The sequence below is a fragment of the Apium graveolens genome, chromosome 7 (assembly GCF_009905375.1).
Source record: "Apium graveolens cultivar Ventura chromosome 7, ASM990537v1, whole genome shotgun sequence".
NCBI lineage: Eukaryota > Viridiplantae > Streptophyta > Magnoliopsida > Apiales > Apiaceae > Apium > Apium graveolens.
The window spans coordinates 31,996,211-32,017,295 of record NC_133653.1 but is presented as its reverse complement, the minus strand read 5'-3'; positions in this window follow the sequence as shown (position 1 = coordinate 32,017,295).

Here is a 21,085-nt window from a genome sequence, read left to right as displayed (position 1 = left end):
ATCCTGTTCTCTGATTAATGACCCTCGGAATAAATTAAACACAATGATGCATTTTCTTTAAGCATTGAAAGAGCACTAAGACGACCGTGATCTTCATAAAATGAGTGTTGTATATTTGGAAAACTATATACTCGAATTTATAAAATAAAATAAATAGTCGAGTTTATAAACATTGGCCACCCGGTCATATAAATACTAATATGGACCGGACCAGTAAAGGTGACAGTGGAGACGTTATGGCTAATGAACGAATATGGTCTATTCACTAGGGGACATCATGGCCCAACATGTCTAGCATTACACCAGCCATCATTCCACGTGGCTAGTTATGAGTGGAGACAGATGACCTGGATCAGAAGAAATTTACATTTTGAAGCAAAAGATTTTGTAAATCAAAACAATCAAATCATGATTATGTTCATAATTAGTACTGCTAATGCTCTTAACTTAGAAGTAGGCTTGGGGAATATAAATTGGAGTGATTGATTTGAACTACACATTAGGGTTCTATATGTACTGAGATTCTTCATCTATCTCATGCGTCAGACATTCTTACTCGTTTCTTGATATTCAAATTGAATAATATTATATGAAATGACTTTATTAATTTACTAGAGTAATTAAAATATATCAATTAATTTAAAATACGTATTCAGTTTAAGACACTTGTAATAAAGCATTTATACACGAAATAATTTTTGTAGCATGTGCATCCCCAATGCACTAGGAATGTGTACGGTACAGTTTGTAGCTCGAAATTTGTGCTTAAAATAGCTTCTCGATCTTGAATGGGAAAAAAATAAAATTAAAGAGCTCTAAACATTTTTATGTTAATTGATGTGTTTACGTATCTATCATACTAAAAATGTCCAATATATGGTGTAGTACAGCCGTAATTGATCGTAACAAATGCCAACTTGCTCGCTCGGAATAAAAGTGGAGAATTGAATTCAAGTTTGCCATTAATGAAACTAGCATAATAAATAATAGGGTTGTTCACGAACCGAACTACCATAATAAGAGCTCGTTCGGCTCGGCTCGTTAACGAACTCGAGCTGGAACTCGAACAAAAAAATATGTTCGTTAAGCAAATCGAGCTCGAGCCGAGCTTTGTGTTGTTCGGCTCGAGCTCGGCTCGGCTCGAACTCGCTCGTTAAAATTCAAAAAAATTCTAATATATCCTAAATATTTTTATATAGGCATGATTTTTTTTAAAAAAAATCCGACTTCACTGAATTTTTTTTATCTTCAAACGATCATTTTGCATACCATATGTGATATATTTTGACGTGATTTAGAAATTTTATATTTTAGTTTCTAATTTTAAAATGTGGCTTCATAATTATATTTTAGTTAAGATTTTTTTTAAAATATTTTTCATCAATCCAACCGTATGGATGTAGTAATATATATATATATATATATATATATATATATATTAATGATATAACCAAAGTTTCACATAAAAAACAATTTTATTTGATTTTCTATTTTATGGTCAATCATTAGTTTGACTATTAACGCTAACTAGTGTTTAGTCCGGATTTGTTGTTTCGATTATTTTAAAAATATTTTATATCGATCCAACTGTATGGATGTCATAAAATATATATTTTATTGATATAACCAATGTTTTAGATCAAAATAATTTTATTTGGTTTGTTATTTTAATAGTCAAACATTAGTTTGACTAGTCTTGGTAACTAATGTTTAGCCTTGTATTGGTGTCTCGATTTATTTAAAGTTATTTCTAATTGATCCAAACGTATGGATGTCAAAATAAATATATTTTAATGATATAACCAAAGTTTCAAATCAAAATAATTTTATTTGGTTTGTTATTTTAACAGTCAAGTATTAGTTTGACTATTACCGCTAACTAGTGTTTAGTCCTGATTTGTTGTTTTAATTATTTAAAAAATACTTTATATTGATCCAACCGTATGGATGTCATAATATATATTTTATTAATATAACCAAAGTTACAGATCAAAATAATTTTATTTGGTTTGCTATTTTAACATTCAAACATTAGTCTGACTAGTACTAGTAACTGGTGTTTAGTCCTGTATTAGTATTTCGACTTGTTTAAAATTATTTCTAATTGATCCAACCGTATGGATGTCAAAATAAATATATTTGAATGATATAACCAAATTTTCAATCAAAATAATTTTATTTAGTTTGTTATTTTAATAGTCATGTATTAGTTTGACTATTACCGTTAACTAGTGGTTAATCCTGATTCGTTGTTTTGATTATTTTAAAAATACTTTATATTGGTCCAACCGTATGTATGTCATAATATATACATTTTATTGAGATAACCAAAGTTACAGATCAAAATAATTTTATTTGGTTTGCTATTTTAACAGTCAAACATTAGTTTGACTATTACTAGTAACTAGTGTTTAGTCATGTATTAGTATCTCGACTTGTTTAAAATTATTTCTAATTGATCCAACCATATGGATGTCAAAATAAATATATTTTAATGATATAACCAAATTTTCAAATCAAAATAATTTTATTTGGTTTGTTATTTTTACAGTCAAGTATTAGTTTGACTATTACCACTAACTAGTGTTTAGTCATTAATTGGTGTTTCGATTTTTTTAAAAGTATTTTCCCTCGATCCAACCGTATGGATATCAAGATATATATATATATATATATATATATATATATATATATTTTAGTGATATAACCAAATTTTCAAAAATAAATAAATTTATTTGATAAGTTATTTTCACAGTCAAACATCGGTTGACCAGAATTTTTTCTGGCTCGGCTCGGCTCGGCTCGGCTCGGCTCGTTTATGTTTGCGAACAAGCTCGTGTTTGCCTCGTTAGTTAACGAGCTCGAGCTCGAACATGATTTTTGTTCGATAAGAAAGCTCGGCTCGGCTCCGTTCGTCAGAAAAAAAAATTAAAGCTCAGCTTTGTTCGATCAAAACTCGGCTCGGCTCGGTTCGTGAACAGCTGTTAGGTCCCAATATGTTTGTAGAAGGGGGGTTGAATACAAACTATACCGTTTAATCGAATAAAATGCGGAATAAAAAAGTGAAACAAAATTCAAGTTAAATAAAACTATTATTAAACTTGAAAGGTGTTACAACAATGGTATCGTTTACAAGGGATTAATCTCAAATAAATTATTCCAAATCTAGAATAAATTCCACATGAACTTTTTCTATTTTTGAAATAAAAGGATCAAATGCTAAATGCAATTTGAGATTAAGTTCTAGGGATTTTGATACGCTAGATAGTTACACAAGAACAAGAAAATGATTTCTAGTGGTTTAGATTTAACAATGAATACTAGAAATTAATGTTCTGGGAAATTGCAATAAGTTCTCTGCTGTTTCTTTGTTTTGTGTTCTTCTGTTTGTTTTGATATTCAATGCTGACTGTTGAACATCAGCTGCTGCTCTTTTATATTCAATTGGCAAGACAATCCGGTTAGCTCAGCAAGACAATCATTTTAACTGGTAGAACTTTCGGTAGGACTATTGATTGAACTGGTAGAACTTTCGGTAGGACTATTGATTGAACTGGTAGAACTTTCGGCAAGACAATCTAAAAAGGCTTGGAAAGACTTTCAGTATGACAATCCAATTGTCATACCAGTTCAAATATTTGTCTTGCTGATTTAATTTTGAATATTAATTCAAAATCATTTCTGAAAAATGCATAATATTAATTCAGAATTAATTAACCAATTAATTCAATTAATCAATAAATTAATCTTTGCAGATATAATTTATTTTCTTAATTAAATATGTCTTAATTAATTAATAGAGAATTAATACTAATCTTGAACAACAACCACTCTTTTGACAATCTTCTGAAAATCACTGAAACTTATGAATCCATTTCACCACTTCAATGTTGACACTCGATGTACTGTCTGGTTCATGAATGACTAACATCTGTGATGTTTCTTCATGTCTTGATTTTCTTCAGATTAAATCCCAGTAATTAATTGATACCCTGACGAGATCTCTGTCACTTGATTAAATCCACAATCCTGATTTATATCACTGAGACTTGATCAATTTCTTGAGCTTCTTCCAGTGAATTAAGTCCTCAAGTCTGTAGATGAACAATGTTACTTAATCCTTTGACATATGTTACTCTGAGAGATCTCTCTGACGATAGAACCACTATTTACTTGTTACATCCTTATTTGAGTTGAGTTAAATCCTCGAATAAACAAACAGGCTATGACATATGCCTTTCAATCTCCCCCTATTTGTTTGTTAGACAATAACAACAAATACCTAGAGGATAACTCAACTAACAAATAAGAAAAAGATATAAACAGTAATGCAAAGTAAATAGCAGAAAAGTTCTGGATTATATTTAACATTTTCCAGATTCCAAAAAAAATTTACAAGTGAATACAAGATAGATGTTCCTCTAGACTGAACATATAACTACATTAGTCTATCTTGATTCATAAAGCTCTAAGCATATTACATTAAGCTTTGAGCTAATTGAATACAGTTGTCTTCCCTTCCGAATTCACCTTCTTCCAAATCTTGAAGCAACTCCTTGTCAAAGACACGATCCTTTTCTGAAGTGAAGCTGGCTGGTCTGACTGGTTGAACTCCAACCGACTTTAGCTTATTCTTGAACTGATTGTACATTTTAATATTCTTTTCACAATAAGCTTGAATCAGATCAGTTGCTTGAGTTTTCAACATGGATGAATATCCGGCAGTTCTTAAGTGATGTTCCATCCAAGATGCTTAGCAGAGTAGTCTTTAAGAGATTGTGAATCGAGCTGGCAGATTTGAAGACAGTCAGACTTAAAGAATCTTACCTGATGAGGATTGTTGACCACTTGAGGACTTAAATACAAGTGCTCCATCCCTTCATTGAGATGTTCAATGCCCGTCTCTATCTTCAGAAATCTGGAGGAGTCCAGTGAATGATTCATTTCAACCAAGTCTTCAAGAGAAGTCATTCTTGTATGGAGAGAGCAGAAGTTTGAAATGTCTTCAGCTGATAAAGTTGGAGATGCCTGGATTGAGTTAAGCTTTGGTACAACAGTGGACTTCAAAGCTGAGATATCATTTCTAAGGAATGCCAGCTGATTGTCGACAGAGGTGGAAGAAGAAGACCGTTCAACCACTTGTGCTTTGAATGTTTTAGCCTCAACCTGACTTTTTGCAAGTTGTTCTTTCAGATCAGCAATTTGAGCTAACAGATTTTCAGTGTTTGTGTCTGTGTGTGCGCTCACCTGAATATCTCTCATGTTTGGTTTACTCAACTCACGTGCTTGTGTATCTCTTAATATAATTGCTCGTGAGGAGCCTTCCTGTTGCTGATCTTATGTACCTGCAATTGAAATCACCCTAGCCTCTTCAAGAGAGGTCAGTGGTGGTGCAATGGGAATTCGCGAGTCCCGATCCTCAGTCAAACCTATCTTTTAATGTGAAATAGATGTCTGAATTGCTTCAGGGATAGATTGACCGAGTTGCCCTCCACTTTCTCCAGATAAATCTGCGAGTGGAGAATCCCATGAGGGAGCCAGAGGTGTTTGATTTGGGAGGGGAGAAAATGACTCTATTAAAGGTGGCTGAGAGTCAGATTTTCCCTCAGAAACATGTGACTGCTCTTCTGCCGTAACTATGGCAGGTACTACAACCGACTCAATGTGCACTCCTCGCTCTGTATCCTGAGTATCATCTATTGGTGTGTATGCTTCTATTGTGAGTAATGGAAGTGTGTTTGACTCAGTACAAGATGCCATGACCCTATGGCGAATTTCAATAGATTCATCCTGTTGAGAGAATGTCTCTAGTAACTGTTCACTGGCCATATCAAAGTCCATGTCCTGTTGGGAGGACAAGGATGGGCTTTCAGATACCTCAGTAAATGTTCTTCTTTTCTTGGGAGGAGGTAGAGCTGAGGGTTCATTCACATCCAACAACATACTACTTCCTACTAACCTTCTCGGTAACATTTTAGACAGTGGGGGAGAGGTTGAGATAGGTTGTGACTCTGTGTTTGGCTCTATGACCTGGGATTGAAGCTGCGGTTCTACAACTTCATGGTCAGCCCTATCAACCACTGGGGGTATTTCGACAGAAGTAGGAATAGTTTGAGAGTGAGGAATTATTACCTGCAGTGGAAGAGCATATGATGTTTGAGCCTGGGTGGCTTGAACCACTGGAGGTTGAGCTTGTTGTTCATGACCGGGAAGATTGAAAATTGGTAAAGGAATGAAAGTGGCCATGAAAGCAGATACAAGTACTGGAACTTGCATGAATTTAAAGGTTGTGTCTTGGCGTGTGTAAATCTTTTTGCTTACTGGAGGGGGTTCAGTTACTGATGAGTTAGCAAAAAGAGCCTTATGCTCAGGTGTGAGAAGATGTTCTGCTATAAGCATGAGAGAGCGAGCGTAATAGCAAGAAACCCTACGATTTGTAGAATGATCACGTAAAGCTGTAGTGAGACGTCTCAGAAGAATGGGTAAAAGTAGTTTGCCAAAATTGATCCTTTGATTGAAAACAACCGCAAGACCAATATACTGCAGAGTGGAAGTGATGTTGTGAAAGTTGGATTTAGTGCAGTTGGCAAACACTTTGGAAACTGTATCGAAGAAAATATCCCATTCAGAAACCAAATTGGATTTAGACAACTTGGTTAAATTAATCACCCCTTGATAGTGAATGGCATGGAAAAAGTTTGAAATATCATTTTCAGAGGGTAAACTACAGAAATTGTCCAATGGAAAATTTAACGCTCGATTGATGACTGTTTCATCAACTACATACTGTGTGTTTGCCACGGTGAATGAAAAAGATTTAGAATCATCGGCCACAGTAGAGGTTAGGGGTGTACACGGATCGGGCTGGGCGGGTTGGGAGAATTTAGCAACCCAACCCAATTAATTCAGGTTTTCAAAATTTCAACCCAACCCAAACCGTTTAAATTTGTAACCCAAACCAATTTGTATACTTCGGTTTGGTTCGGTTTGGATCGGTTTGATCGGTTTATTAAATATACAAAATTAATATAAAAAAATTATAATAAAACATAAGGTTTCAAAGTTTAAAACACTTGAAAATAGTTCAAAACAATATTACAATTCTCCATATTGAATAGTCTTAAGCATCTAATTTTAGACATCAAAAGTACTAATAATATTGCTTACGCTTTAAATATTGGAATGAATCATAAATGCAAAAAATATAACATTAATCAAACATCTATTGTTGTTACGAAATGAACTATGAACATGGAGGTTATAAGTTACATTTAGAGTCAGAGATATATGGATCTATGTAAATTGCCTAAACATAATTTTGGATTAACTTATTAGCATGTACATATATATTTTAATCGGGTTGGGTTGGATTGGTTTAAAATTATCGGAAACCATATCCAACCCAATTAAATCGGGTTGACCTTTTTTCAACCCAACTATATATCGGGTTGAAAAAAATCGGTTTGGTTCGGCCGAAATAGGGTCGGTTCGGTTTGGATTGGTCGGGTTGGCCAAACCGTGTACACCCTTAGTAGAGGTTGTGCAAATCAGTCTGTGCAGATCAACATTTAATAGCACATTTGATTTAATAGCAGAGCTAACAATCGAATGATCATTTAAAAATCTAATCCACGGCTTAAATTTTTCCACATCACACTTTTCTGGATTAAAATAACCAACAAGATTATGCGAGACAATTTGGAAATTGAGAGCCATTAAAAATTATAATAAAACACACACTTTCGGAATTTTAAGAATAATATTAAGAAAATTTGAATTAAAAAAAAAATTAATAATTCGAATTAAATCAATTATATCCGAAAAATTTAGAAAGTAATGTATCTCGTTAATGTTCTTAACTCACAATATAGGATCTGCAAACTCACAAGACACAATATTAAATAAATAAAAACACCCAAAAACAAACAAAAAAAAACTGATTTTGAAGGGAACAAAAAACGAAGTGAAAATAGTTTAAAAAAAATCGGCAGCACTTCCTTACTGTATGTATACACACGAATATATATATATATATATATATAATCAGTAAAGTGTGCTGAGTAAAAACTCGAGCAAGAAGACAACAATGGCAATTGATCGAAGAGAGAGAGAGAGAAACAAGGCACGAGTGTTAGAATTGAAAAGTTGAACTGATTACAATCATAAAACAAAAACAAACAAAAAAAACATTTAGTAGAACAACTGGTATGACAATCGAGGAAAGTCATACCGATTGTCTTCCCGATTGTCATACCAGGCAAATGGTTGGAAATTAAAAAAGAAAAAATATAACTGGTATGACAATCTGATAGTCATACCGATTGTCATACCAGTATAAAATACATGAATTATAACAGAATAAACTAGAAAGGCAATCGATAGTCATACCGATTGTCATTCTAGTACAAAATAAAAAGAAATATATCTAATATAAATTTTATTACTTGCAAGACTATTGATAGTCATACCGATTGTCTTGCCAGTATAAAATTAATCTGAAAATAAAATTAAACACATATATATATACTGAAATGACTTTCAGCAAGACAATTTCAATTGTCTTGCCGATTGTCATTGCAGTAATAAAATAATTATAAACAGAATATACACTTATAGTTACAGAATATATTTACAAAAATAATAATATTTCAGAAGTAATTATATCTTCTTCCAAAAATAGATTTCTGTTGAATTTTAGCAAATAAAATTCATAGAAAAATATTTTTAGAGAAAATAAAATATTCTGAGATATTAAAATTAAATGAAAAATTCATTTGCAAATTCATTCAAGAACAGATTTCAGATATTAACAAGTTTAATCACTAAAGCTATTCAACATACCCAATTTACCAACTAATCTGGTAAATGTGGATTCATCAAGAGGTTTAGTGAAAATATCTGCTATTTGTTCTTCTGTTGGAATAAAAAATAGTTCAACAGTACCATTCATGACGTGCTCTCTAATAAAATGATACCTGATGTCAATGTGCTTGGTCCTTGTATGCTGCACAGGGTTGTTGGTGATGGCTATTGCACTTGTATTGTCACATAGAATAGGTATTTTATTCAATACAGAGCCATAGTCCCGTAGCTGATTCCTAATCCACAAGATCTGAGCACAGCAGCTTCCAGCAGCAATATATTCAGCATCGGTCGTTGAATTGGAAACTGTTTGTTGTTTCTTGCTGTACAATGAGACTAGTCTGCTACCTAGGAATTGACAACTCCCTGAGGTGCTTTTCCTATCAACAACACTTCCTGCGTAATCTGAATCTGTATATCTAACAAGGTTAAAACCAGATTCTTTAGGGTACCAAATACCTAGATTTGGTGTTCCCTTAAGATATCTCAAGATTCGTTTAACAGCAACGAGATGAATATCTTTAGGATCCGCTTGGAACCTTGCACATAAGCATGTAGCATACATAATATCTGGTCTACTTGCAGTAAGATAGAGTAACGAGCCAATCATACCTCTGTAGCTTATGACATCTACCTTAATGGAGTTTTCACATGGTCCAAGCTTGACAGCTGTAGTTGACGGAGTCCTTGCTGATGCAGAATCCTCTAGATTGTACTTTTTGAGGAGTTTTTTTGAGATACTTGGATTGACAAATAAAAGTTCCATCTAACCTTTGATTTACTTGTAATCCAAGAAAGAACTTCAGCTCTTCCATCATGCTCATTTCAAATTTGTTGTGCATTAACTTAGCAAATCTCTTACAGAGATTATCATTAGTAGACCCAAATATTATATCATCCACATAGACTTGGACTAATATAGTATCATTCTTATGCTTTTTAGAAAAGAGAGTTTTGTCTATGACACCTCTAATAAAGCTATTTTCAATAAGAAATTCAGAGAGAGTGTCATACCATTTTCTTGGAGACTGTTTGAGACCATAGATAGCCTTGAAAAGAAAGTAGACAAAATCCAAATGATCCGGATCTTCAAAACCAGGAGGTTGCTCTACATACACCTCTTCATCCAGCTTTCCATTTAGCACATACATGAGGAGAGGAGTTTATGCCTAATTCTCCAATAGCAACATTATAATCATAACCTACTCCAGATGTTTGATTAATAGCTTGCTTATTGTAGAACTCTTTAGCCTTAGAGCAAAAATTAAAGTAAGCTTTGACCTTAGTCTCAAGACCGATGATCTTGTCTTTGAGAATAGTTTCGAGTTGTCTATAACAGTCAACTCTATTCTCTAGAAAAGATACTTGTTTTTTAATTTATCTTGATTAATGTGCACAAGTCTTAATTCATTGACCTCTTTCTCAAGGTCTTTGATTTGTTGAGTTAACATTTCATTATCACGACGAGCACAATCTAAGGAGCCTCCTAGATGATAAACTAATTCAGCATCAGTAAATTTTACCTCTTTTCTTGATGATGAGGTGTTTGCATCACTAGACATGAGAGCAAGATTCCCAACTTCTTTATCTTCACTGTCAGTATCATCCCAGCTTCTTCCCTTTGCCAGGTAAGCCCTTTCAGATTTACTCTTCTGATTAGAGTCATAAGAGTTCTTCCTAACTTGCTTAGGCTTTCTGCATTCTGTGGCAAAGTGTCCCAGCTCATTGCAGTTAAAGCATCTAATGGTGCTTCGATCAACCATCCCTGTTTTGTATCCCCCACTGCTGGTGTTAGAGGATGAAGATCCACCTTTCTTGAATCTGTTGTAGTTGGACTTGTACTTGAACTTGGGATTCCTCTTGAATCTGACATTAGAGAATCTCTTGACAATCAGGGCCATTGACTCATCTTCCAATTGCTCCAGTTCTTCCAAGGAGTAAAAATCATCTCCTGATTGATTTGTAGTAGGAGGATCAAATTCTGCTACTATCACATTTTCTTCAGCCTTGGAAGACTGTACCATTCTCTCTAACTGTTGAGATTGTTGTTGTTGTTGAGCTTGTTGTTGTTGTTCTTCAGCTACTAGAGCAGTAGACGTGCTGACCACTCTTCCTTTCCTGTAGACTTCCTTCTGCTGAATCTGCTCCAACTCATAGGTTTTTAACACACCATAGAGCCTTTCCAAAGAAATCTCGCTCAGATCTCTTGCTTCTCTTATGACAGTGATTCTATGTTCGAGATGAGTTGGCAGTGTTAAAAGGAACTTTTTGTTGACCTCCCTGATTGAATAGTATTTACCATTTATGTTCAGGTTGTTGATCAATGCATTGTACCTCTCAAACACTTCAGTGATTCCTTCTCCTGGATTGGATTTAAAGGGTTCATACTCAGAGGTTAGGATCTCTAACTTGTTCTCCCTAACTTCCTCTGTGCCTTCATTAATCATCTCAATAGTTTCCCAGATGTGTTTGGAATCTTTACAGTTCATCACATGTCTATTCATCAAGGGATCAAGGGAATCAACTGAAATTAATTGAAGGCTAGCATCCAAGGAGGCTTTTTTTTTTCAGCAGGAGAAAAATCCTCAAGATTCTTTACATAAGTTCTAGCTTTGGTAATCATAACATCATTTTCTATTACCTCTGGTTCAATAACCATCGGAATTTTTGGACCCTTCTTTAACACTTCAAGGTATTTGGGATTTGCAACTTATAAAAATAAGAGCATCTTATTCTTTCACATAACATAATTTTCTTTCTCGAATAGTGGAATTTTAACGGTTCCAACTTTCTGTGTAGTCATTATGAATTTTTGAGTAAATAAAAATTCAAGGAGTGGAAGAATCACAAAAGTCTAGGATCTTGATTTGTTCGTTAATCAGAAGGCTCTGATACCAATTGTTAGGTCCCAGTATATTTGTAGAAGGGGGGTTGAATACAAACTATACCGTTTAATCGAATAAAATGCGGAATAAAAAAGTGAAACAAAATTCAAGTTAAATAAAACTATTATTAAACTTTAAAGGTGTTACAACAACGGTATCGTTTATAAGGGATTAATCTCAAATAAATTATTCCAAATCTAGAATAAATTTGACATGAACTTTTTCTATTTTTGAAATAAAAAGGATCAAATGCTAAATGCAATTTGAGATTAAGTTCTAGGGATTTTGATCCGCTAGATAGTTACACAAGAACAAGAAAATGATTTCTAGTGGTTTAGATTTAACAATGAATACTAGAAATTAATGTTCTGGGAAATTGCAATAAGTTCTCTGCTGTTTCTTTGTTCTGTGTTCTTCTGTTTGTTTTGATATTTAATGCTGTCTGTTGAACATCAGCTGCTGCTCTTTTATATTCAATTGGCAAGATAATCCTGTTAGCTCAGCAAGACAATCCTTTTTAACTGGTAGAACTTTCGGTAGGACTATTAATTGAACTGGTAGAACTTTTGGTAGGACTACTGATTGAACTGGTAGAACTTTCGGCAAGACAATCTAAAAAGGCTTGGAAAGACTTTCGGTATGACAATCCAATTGTCATACCAGTTCAAATATTTGTCTTGCTGATTTAATTTTGAATATTAATTCAAAATCATTTCTGAAAAATGCATAATATTAATTCAGAATTAATTAACCAATTAATTCAATTAATCAATAAATTAATCTTTGCAGATATAATTTATTTTCTTAATTTAATTACATGACTTAATTAACTAATAGAGAATTAATACTAATCTTGAACAACAACCACTCTTCTGACAATCTTCTGAAAATCACTGAAACTTATGAATCCATTTCACCACTTCAATGTTGACACTCGATGTACTGTCTGGTTCATGAATGACTAACATCTGTGATGTTTCTTCATGTCTTGATTTTCTTCAGATTAAATCCCTGTAATTAATTGATACCCTGACGAGATCTCTATCACTTGATTAAATCCATAATCCTGATTTATATCACTGAGGCTTGATCAATTTCTTGAGCTTCTTCCAGTGAATTAAGTCCTCAAGTCTGTAGATGAACAATGTTACTTAATCCTTTGACATATGTTAATCTGAGAGATCTCTCTGACGATAGAACCACTATTTACTTGTTACATCCTTATTTGAGTTGAGTTAAATCCTCGAATAAACAAATAGGCTATGACATATGCCTTTCAATCTCCCCCTATTTGTTTGTTAGACAATAACAACAAATACCTAGAGGATAACTCAACTAACAAATAAGAAAAAGATATAAACAGTAATGCAAAGTAAATAGCAGAAAAGTTCTGGATTATATTTAACATTTTCCAGATTCCAAAAGAAATTTACAAGTGAATACAAGATAGATGTTCCTCTAGACTGAACATATAACTACATTAGTCTATCTTGATTCATAAAGTTCTAAGCATATTACATTAAGTTTTGAGCTAATTGAATTCAGTTGTCTTCCCTTCCGAATTCACCTTCTTCCAAATCTTGAAGCAACTCCTTGTCAAAGACACGATCCTTTTCTGAAGTGAAGCTGGCTGGTCTGACTGGTTGAACTCCAACTGACTTTAGCTTATTCTTGAACTGATTGTACCTTTTAATATTCTTTTCATAATAAGCTTGAATCAGATCAGCTGCTTGAGTTTTCAACATGGATGAATATCCGGCAGTTCTTAAGTGATGTTCCATCCAAGATGCTTAGCAGAGTAGTCTTTAAGAGATTGTGAATCGAGCTGGCAGATTTGAAGACAGTCAGACTTAAAGAATCTTACCTGATGAGGATTGTTGACCACTTGAGGACTAGCCCTGTTGGCAAACTTAAACGTTGTCGTGTTAAAATGTCAATACTATGTTGTTAAGTACATGACGACGGTATATGTACGTTTATCGTTTATGCATGATGTATGCATATGTTGTGTTCTATTTTAAGGACTAATATAGCGTTATTTAAATACTTGTTTAGTTTTGTTCGTGAATAATTTCAACCTTTTTTCATATGCTAACATAGTAATAATAATAATAAAATGTATTCTTTTTTCAAACAAAAAATTCTTAATTTGTTTAAAGTGTCATAAATATATTTTTTTGACGAACAATAAGATTTTATTGAACATAAAACATAAGAACACAGTCGGGACAAACCCCAAAACTGACAACCACAACCTGATTGTGAAACAAAAACGAGCTAACCAAATAGCCGTTTAGTTTTCAGATTGCTTAACAGATAGAATATAAATATTCTTGATAATAAAAATGATTACAAAAGTTTCTCGAGCAATCCAGTCGACACCACTATCACTGAAAATAGTAGAATCACAATTGACCTGCGCACATAAAAAACCGGTGATAGACCAGTGTTCATATCCATTAGTTAAACCAACTGAGGTTGGGGGTACAGATTCCCCATATATTGAACAATCCTTTGTTGTGCGAGGTGAGCTCTCGCGATAAGTATCACAATTCCAGATTTGAAGCGGGTTGCCCAGATATCCCAATACACCGTTGTTAGGTCACACTTTCACTGTAGAGGGGGTGAATACAGTGTTTATTACAATCAAATCAAACTTCAAGAACTTATGTAACAGAAAACAAACTTTATTTAAACAATAAACTCTGTTACAATCTGGAACTGTTATCTCTCAGTGATGAACAAAATATCACGAGAGCTGCTAGGGTTATAATAAATAATATTCTCGATAATGATAACACTTATAGTGTAAACCCTATGTCTGTGTTTATATACTACACAGTTACAAGATAATCGCTAATTGATATGGAATATAATTCTGCTTCCTAAAATATATCAATCAGATATCTTCTATTCCAAGTATTCCATTCTTCACGGAATTCCTTCTTCATGCATATCTCTTCTTATGTTTATCTTGATCTTCTTAACTTTAATCAGCTACTGTCCTTATCTGATCGTCCTTCAGCACTTAAGTTCTGATATCTATCTCCTGATAACATAAGTACTGATATCCCTTAAGTTCTGACTTCCAGTATAAGTACTGATCAGTTAAGTACTGATTTGTTCTGTTCAAATAAGATCTGAAATCTAAACATAAAACATATTAGCCATGACATTATCAAATATATCTAACAATCTCCCCCAACTTGTAAATTAACAAAATATACAAGTTTAACAGATATTTGATGATGTCAAAAACATTAAGTACAAATGCATGAGAAATAGATAAGATAACTACAACTTACAGTCCTTAAAGTTTTTACCAATTCAACTTCTGATAACAACTTCAATCTGTATAAATATCAGAATTTAAGCAGTTGTAGATCTTCGACTTGGCTTCATCATTTTCTGATCTCTCTGATGTCAGGAGTTGTTCTGAGATAATTCTTCAACAAACATTTCTCAGCATATCTGAGTTCATCAATCATTCTCCGTTTGACATCTTTAAGCTCTGCAGTATCTTCACCAGTTTGAAATATTGCAGCTCTGAGATCATTAATCTTTGCTTTTCTCAACTCCCGATCTAGTCTTATGACATAAGCTTTATTAGACTCTAGATTGAATTCAAGCCCCTTAATACCAAGATATGTTCTGATCTGTGCAGTATTAGGCTTCATATCAACAATATCACCATTGTGATTTCTGTACTTTGGAACATATCTGCTGTCAGACTTAACAAAATAAAGTCTTTTCTGTCTCTGAATCTGTTCCTTTAAGTAGTTTGCAGCAGTCTCTGTTATTCTGTCATCCACTTGAAGTAAGAATAATACATGCTCCAATTCTTCAAAATACTTCAATGGAATGGCATTTTGTCTTATATGATAAACCCTACCATCTGTCATGAAATACAACATGATGTATTCTTTCAAGTAGGTATGGTAAACCATCTATACAGATTCTAGTTGATTCAATCTCTCAGGAGTTGCTCCAATACCTGGTTCACTCAAGGAAGTTGGATCATCGGTAGTGTTGTGTACTCTTCTTTCATCAGCACTTCCCAATCCAGTTTTATCTCTAGCTTCCTTTCCAGTAACTACTCTTGCTTCAAAACCACTTGAAGTAGTCTTCAAAGATTGAGTCTGTTTTGCTTTAGTGAATCCTGGTAGGAGTGTTTTAGATTTATTTTCTGATATCAAGTTAACTTGAGCACTGTCAGAGGTTACTTGCTTCTTCTGAATATCAGAACTTACAATTTCTTGACTCTGAACAACTTGAGCCATGTCAGAGGTTGTTTTAAGAACTTTTCTTGAAGTCAGAGCAAGATTATCTTTTCCATCAGTAATTTCTTCTTCCTCAGGAGGTACATAAGGCTTGATAGGTTCACCAACCTTTTCTTTACCCTTGGATCTTGGATCTATCTGTGGTTGTGATCTAGCCAAAGTTTCTTCAGTATGTATCCTTTCTTTGATCACAATGCCTTTAGGTTTTGGAAGTAACTTTTTACCAGAAGCTTCAGATTTAGATGTGACTTTCTCTGATTTAAGTCTGGCTTCTTCTTCCTTTAAACTTTCCAAGTCCATCCCTGGATTTTCTTGAAGAAATAACTGTCTTGACATTTCCTCATCAAGATCTAGAAGTTCATCAGAACTTATCCTTTTACCAGCAGCAGAACTTATTCTTTTCCCAGTATCAGAACTTGTTCTGTGACTAGCTTGTCTTGATGTAAACCTTCTACCTTGACTATGACCACCACCCATTCCAGAGTTTCCTTGGTCATCTTTTCCATCATCCTTTCCTTGCAGTGACTTGTTGGTTTTGCATTTGGACTTAATTACCTTCTCCCCCTTTTTGGCATCAGCAGGTAATAAAAGAGAGATAAGTAGTTCCACTGAGGTCTGGATTTCAGTAAGTTGCGATTGCTGAGAAGCTTGATTTGTCAGAATTTGATCAATCTGAGCTTGTTGCTTCTCTTGAGTTTTCTCAATATAAGCAACCCTGTCAATGGTAGGTTGGAAGAACTTTTTCTTATCAAGTTTCCAAACTTGTTCCTGTTTAATAAAGTTCTCCTGAATCTTGTGTAGCTCTGCATGAGTGTTGGAATGAAGACCTTGTAGATGTTTAGTACTCAATGCAGTGACTCTAAGCTGGATTTTAAAATCATCAGAATGTAACATTTCATCAGCTTTAGTCAAGTGCTCAGCAAGATGTAAAGCATTTGGAACACATGAAACTGAGTTCCATTCCTTAGTCCACTCCTGACCTGCAGGAGTTTCACTCCAAGGTACTGGTGCATCCCTGATAACAAACTCCTTTAGCAGTTCAGACTTAGAAGGAGTATGTCCTGAAGGACCTGCTTCATCAGCATCTACAGTTGTAGCAGCTTCACCAGTATCTCCAACATTTGCAGCATCAGAACTTAAAGAATCAGTATCTTCTGATAAGACAACTGTATGAGTAGCAATGGAGGCTTCAACATCCTCTAATTGCTGATCTGATACTAAGTTCTGATCAACAGCCATATCCTGATGCTCACCTAAAATCTGATCATCATCTTGATGCAGAGAAGGTGTTAGTGATAACTCAGGAGTTTGAACAGCATCAGTAACAGGTGTTGTGGAAGGATTATTTGCTGTTGGAGCTTCTAAGAAAAGTATTTCAGGCACAACCAAGTTCTGAATATCAATTTCAGCACTTGTGCCTGGATCAACAAGAGATATAGAAGGTGAATTAGCCTTGTCAGATACAGGTTCCTGAGATGGAGTTGATGGAGAAGAAGTGACTGGAGCAAATTCCTTGTCTTGTGAGATCAGAGATTCCTGATCCCCTTCCTTAGCTGCTTCCTCCTCATCATCTGAAACTGGCCTCTGTGCCCTCTGTTTCTTGTACTTCCTTGTTGATTTGGATTCCTTGGGAGTTGCAGGAACCGTCATACGTCTAAGCCTCTTGAGAAGCCTAGAACCCCCAATTGCAGAATCCTTCTGAGAAGTTGCCTTCTCAGCTTCATCTATCATAGACTATTAATCTTCCACTTCAACATTTCGAAATTAATCTGAGACTGTTACCAAATTTTACTCACAGATAAGTCAAGTAAAGGGTTAGACTGAAAAATCAGAACTTAGACCTATACCAGAACTTAACAGTCATCAGACCATAATGTCTTAACTCGAACAAGGAATATCTATCTTAGTAAATACTCATACAAGTTCTTAGTTATGAACGTCAGAACTTAATCATCAGAACGTGTAACTAGAACTTGTCCTCAGAATTTGTGCAAAAGTGACACAATGACTGTTGATCTAAAATAACATAGACCACCACAGAAATTTCATCATTCATATGGAGTGATGTGTGTGTGCATTAAGCTAAATAACAGACAAAGAGTAAAGTCTGATCTACTTCAGTACATCTTAGAAATAAGTCATAATTAAAATTTTGCTAAAGAGCTGCCATTATCCTGAAACCTACTGATAAATGAGTTTATGCATGAGTTCACCTCTACTGTTTTTGTGCTAATTTTATGCATCTTTTGAAATTCTATTTTACAGAGGCTTCTCAGTGTAAGTGAGTCACGACTGTTTATCAGAATTTATGCTATTATCAGAGTATTTCTCCAGTAATCATAGAGTGTGAAAAGTCACCAAGAAAATATTTTGCTTTTCTAATGCATATTTACTTAATACCAGCAATGCACTTGGGTCGTCCCTTTCACATTTTTACTCTAGATCTCAAAGGAGTACCTGATATTATTCTTTGATTATTGTTCTTCTTCTTTTGATAAGTGAGGTTTATCAGCACTTAGTACATTCAGCAGTTTTACTAGAATCAGAACTTAAACAGATGAGTAGCATTATTCTAATTTGTGACTTAGTAATAAGATATACAAAGTAAACTTAACTAAGCTCAGTTATCAGAATTTGCTTGTGTCATAAGATTTCCACAGAAATAATTACTTCTTTCATGGGATCATTTGTTTATTGAAGACTAGTAGGTCAGTATCTAGCACAGTTATCCTCATAGGATTGAATAGTTACTGAAACAGACATATCACTTATCAGAGTTTAGAAACATATATCAGACAACAGTCAGTACTTAAAGACATTTATCAATTAATGCACAGAATATACAAAGAGATTAATTCTGTAAATACTGATCATAAAGTCTGATAACATAGAACAAGTTTAAGCAGATTTAGAGAAAGAACCTGAAATCATTCCAAGTTCATTTACCAATTTTGAAAAGGTAGCTTCACACAGTGGTTTTGTGAAGATATCTGCTACTTGTTGATCTGTGGGAACAAAATGCAATTCCACTGTACCTTCATCCACATGTTCCCTGATGAAATGGTACCTGATGCTGATGTGCTTTGTCATAGACTACCTAACGTGGTACTGACAGTTAAAACCCTTACGGGAACCCTTATAAATATTCAGATAGTAACATAGTTCGTTCTCGTATAGGGCAGCGGGGCACCGAACCCTGAGGTTCAGGAGCATCAACATGAGGATGTTTTATTTCAAGTTGGAGATCAAATTGTGAATCCGATGGAGTACCCTAATGAGGGACCGAATGAGATTCATATTGAGAATGTTGCGGTTGAGGATGTTATTCCGGAAAGGATTGTGGCTGAGGAGGATCTCATGGAGGATCCTGATGAGAATGAAGAGAGGACCGCTGAGGAATTGATGACCGTAGTCAGGGCGACTACCAGAGCAAGAATGGCCGCGAGGGTGGCACTAGAGGATGAAGAGTTACCAAGGGCACAAAGGTTAATGAGGGCAGAAGGAGTGGGGCCTTCCATGTCCCCAATTATACCTGTATCAGACCCTCTTCCAGAGGTTCCTGTAGACATCCATGAGGTTCCACCAATTCCTGTTCCCTCCCCTGTACAGAGCCCAGCACATACTGAGGAAATGCCACCTTTATCTCCTGCACCATTGTCACCTGATACCGTGCTTGGTTATCCGTTTGGATCTCCTGGGTCTGCGCCACCTGCACCCCATGGACTGCTAGATGCTACCACTCAGGCTTCTCTTATCGCCAATTATCACATGACTTTGGGTGGCCTGTCCGAGGCCCGCAATGTTAGGAGTGATCTGTTGGATCGACTTACTGCACCAAGGATTGAGGGCGGGGTACTTCCGGCGGGATTAGCTCATAGCATGGAAAGGATTGAGGCTACCACCCGTGTTACAGCTAGAGGCCATCTTGAGGGTCAGATTGATCCAGCTCTACTTACAACTATCTTAGACCTCATCACCTCTGTGATGGAGCAGGTTAGGGATGTCGTGCGTGCTCGCATTTCTTGATCCATGGTAGTGTGCAGAGCCAGAGCAATCAGACAAGGGTTTCATGTAGCACCGCTTTTGGAGGATTAGCCTAAGTTATGAATGATTAGTTTTAATGACTAGATGATTATTTATGGTAGTACTTTTGGGATAGAAGCGATCAGATCAAATGATGTAATTCTCTTTAATGTGTTCAGTTGTTGTACCCTCGAACAAATGGTTATGTATATATTCATTAATTTCAGTTCAGATCAGTTTGTTTGTGATAAGATCACATTGTTAATTGCTCTATTAACACTTAAGAGAGTGTCATGAAGTTTATCGAACTTGAGAATTCATAATTTGTAATCGTGCAAGGACTGAACGAGGGAAAGACTTAAGCAAAGTAAGTAAGACAAATATCTAGAGATTCTCAAAATTTTTCCAAGTAATATGCCCCCACAAGGAATAAGATTAGGGGCAAACCTTGAATGTGATAATCAGGGAGGTCGCAATTAAGATATAAGGAACCCAGAATATAATGAAGTGGAAAATGAAGACTTTAAATTAAAAAGATGACCCCAATTATGGGGAGTAGGAAGAAATATTTAGACTGAGAAAACAGAAGTCGAGCAAGATAGGAAGAACCGGAATGGTACTCCTATTGGGCAATCCATGGACCTGCCTAAAACAAAACTTATACTTTTACCCCTAACCATCACCTTGAGGAAACAATGTGGTGTGAAATTCTTTCAGGACCTATAAGTCGCTAAGCTCTCAGAGTTCCAAGGAACAAGCTGACCCAGTCGAGGCAAGAGCCTGGCTAAAGGAAATACAGGAATCATTTGGGATTCTAAATGATTGACGAATCACAAAAGAGTGTTTTTGTCACTTACCCTCCTAAGAGGAAGACCACCCGCTGATGAAAGACCAAGGAAGGCACGGAGCAAGAGACTATAATAAACTGATTTAAGTTCAGTCAATTGTTTATAGGAAAGTACTTCCCAAGGTTGTGGAGATAGTGTAAAAGCTTTAGAGCCAGAACAAAGGCGGACGAGTATGATGAATCATGAA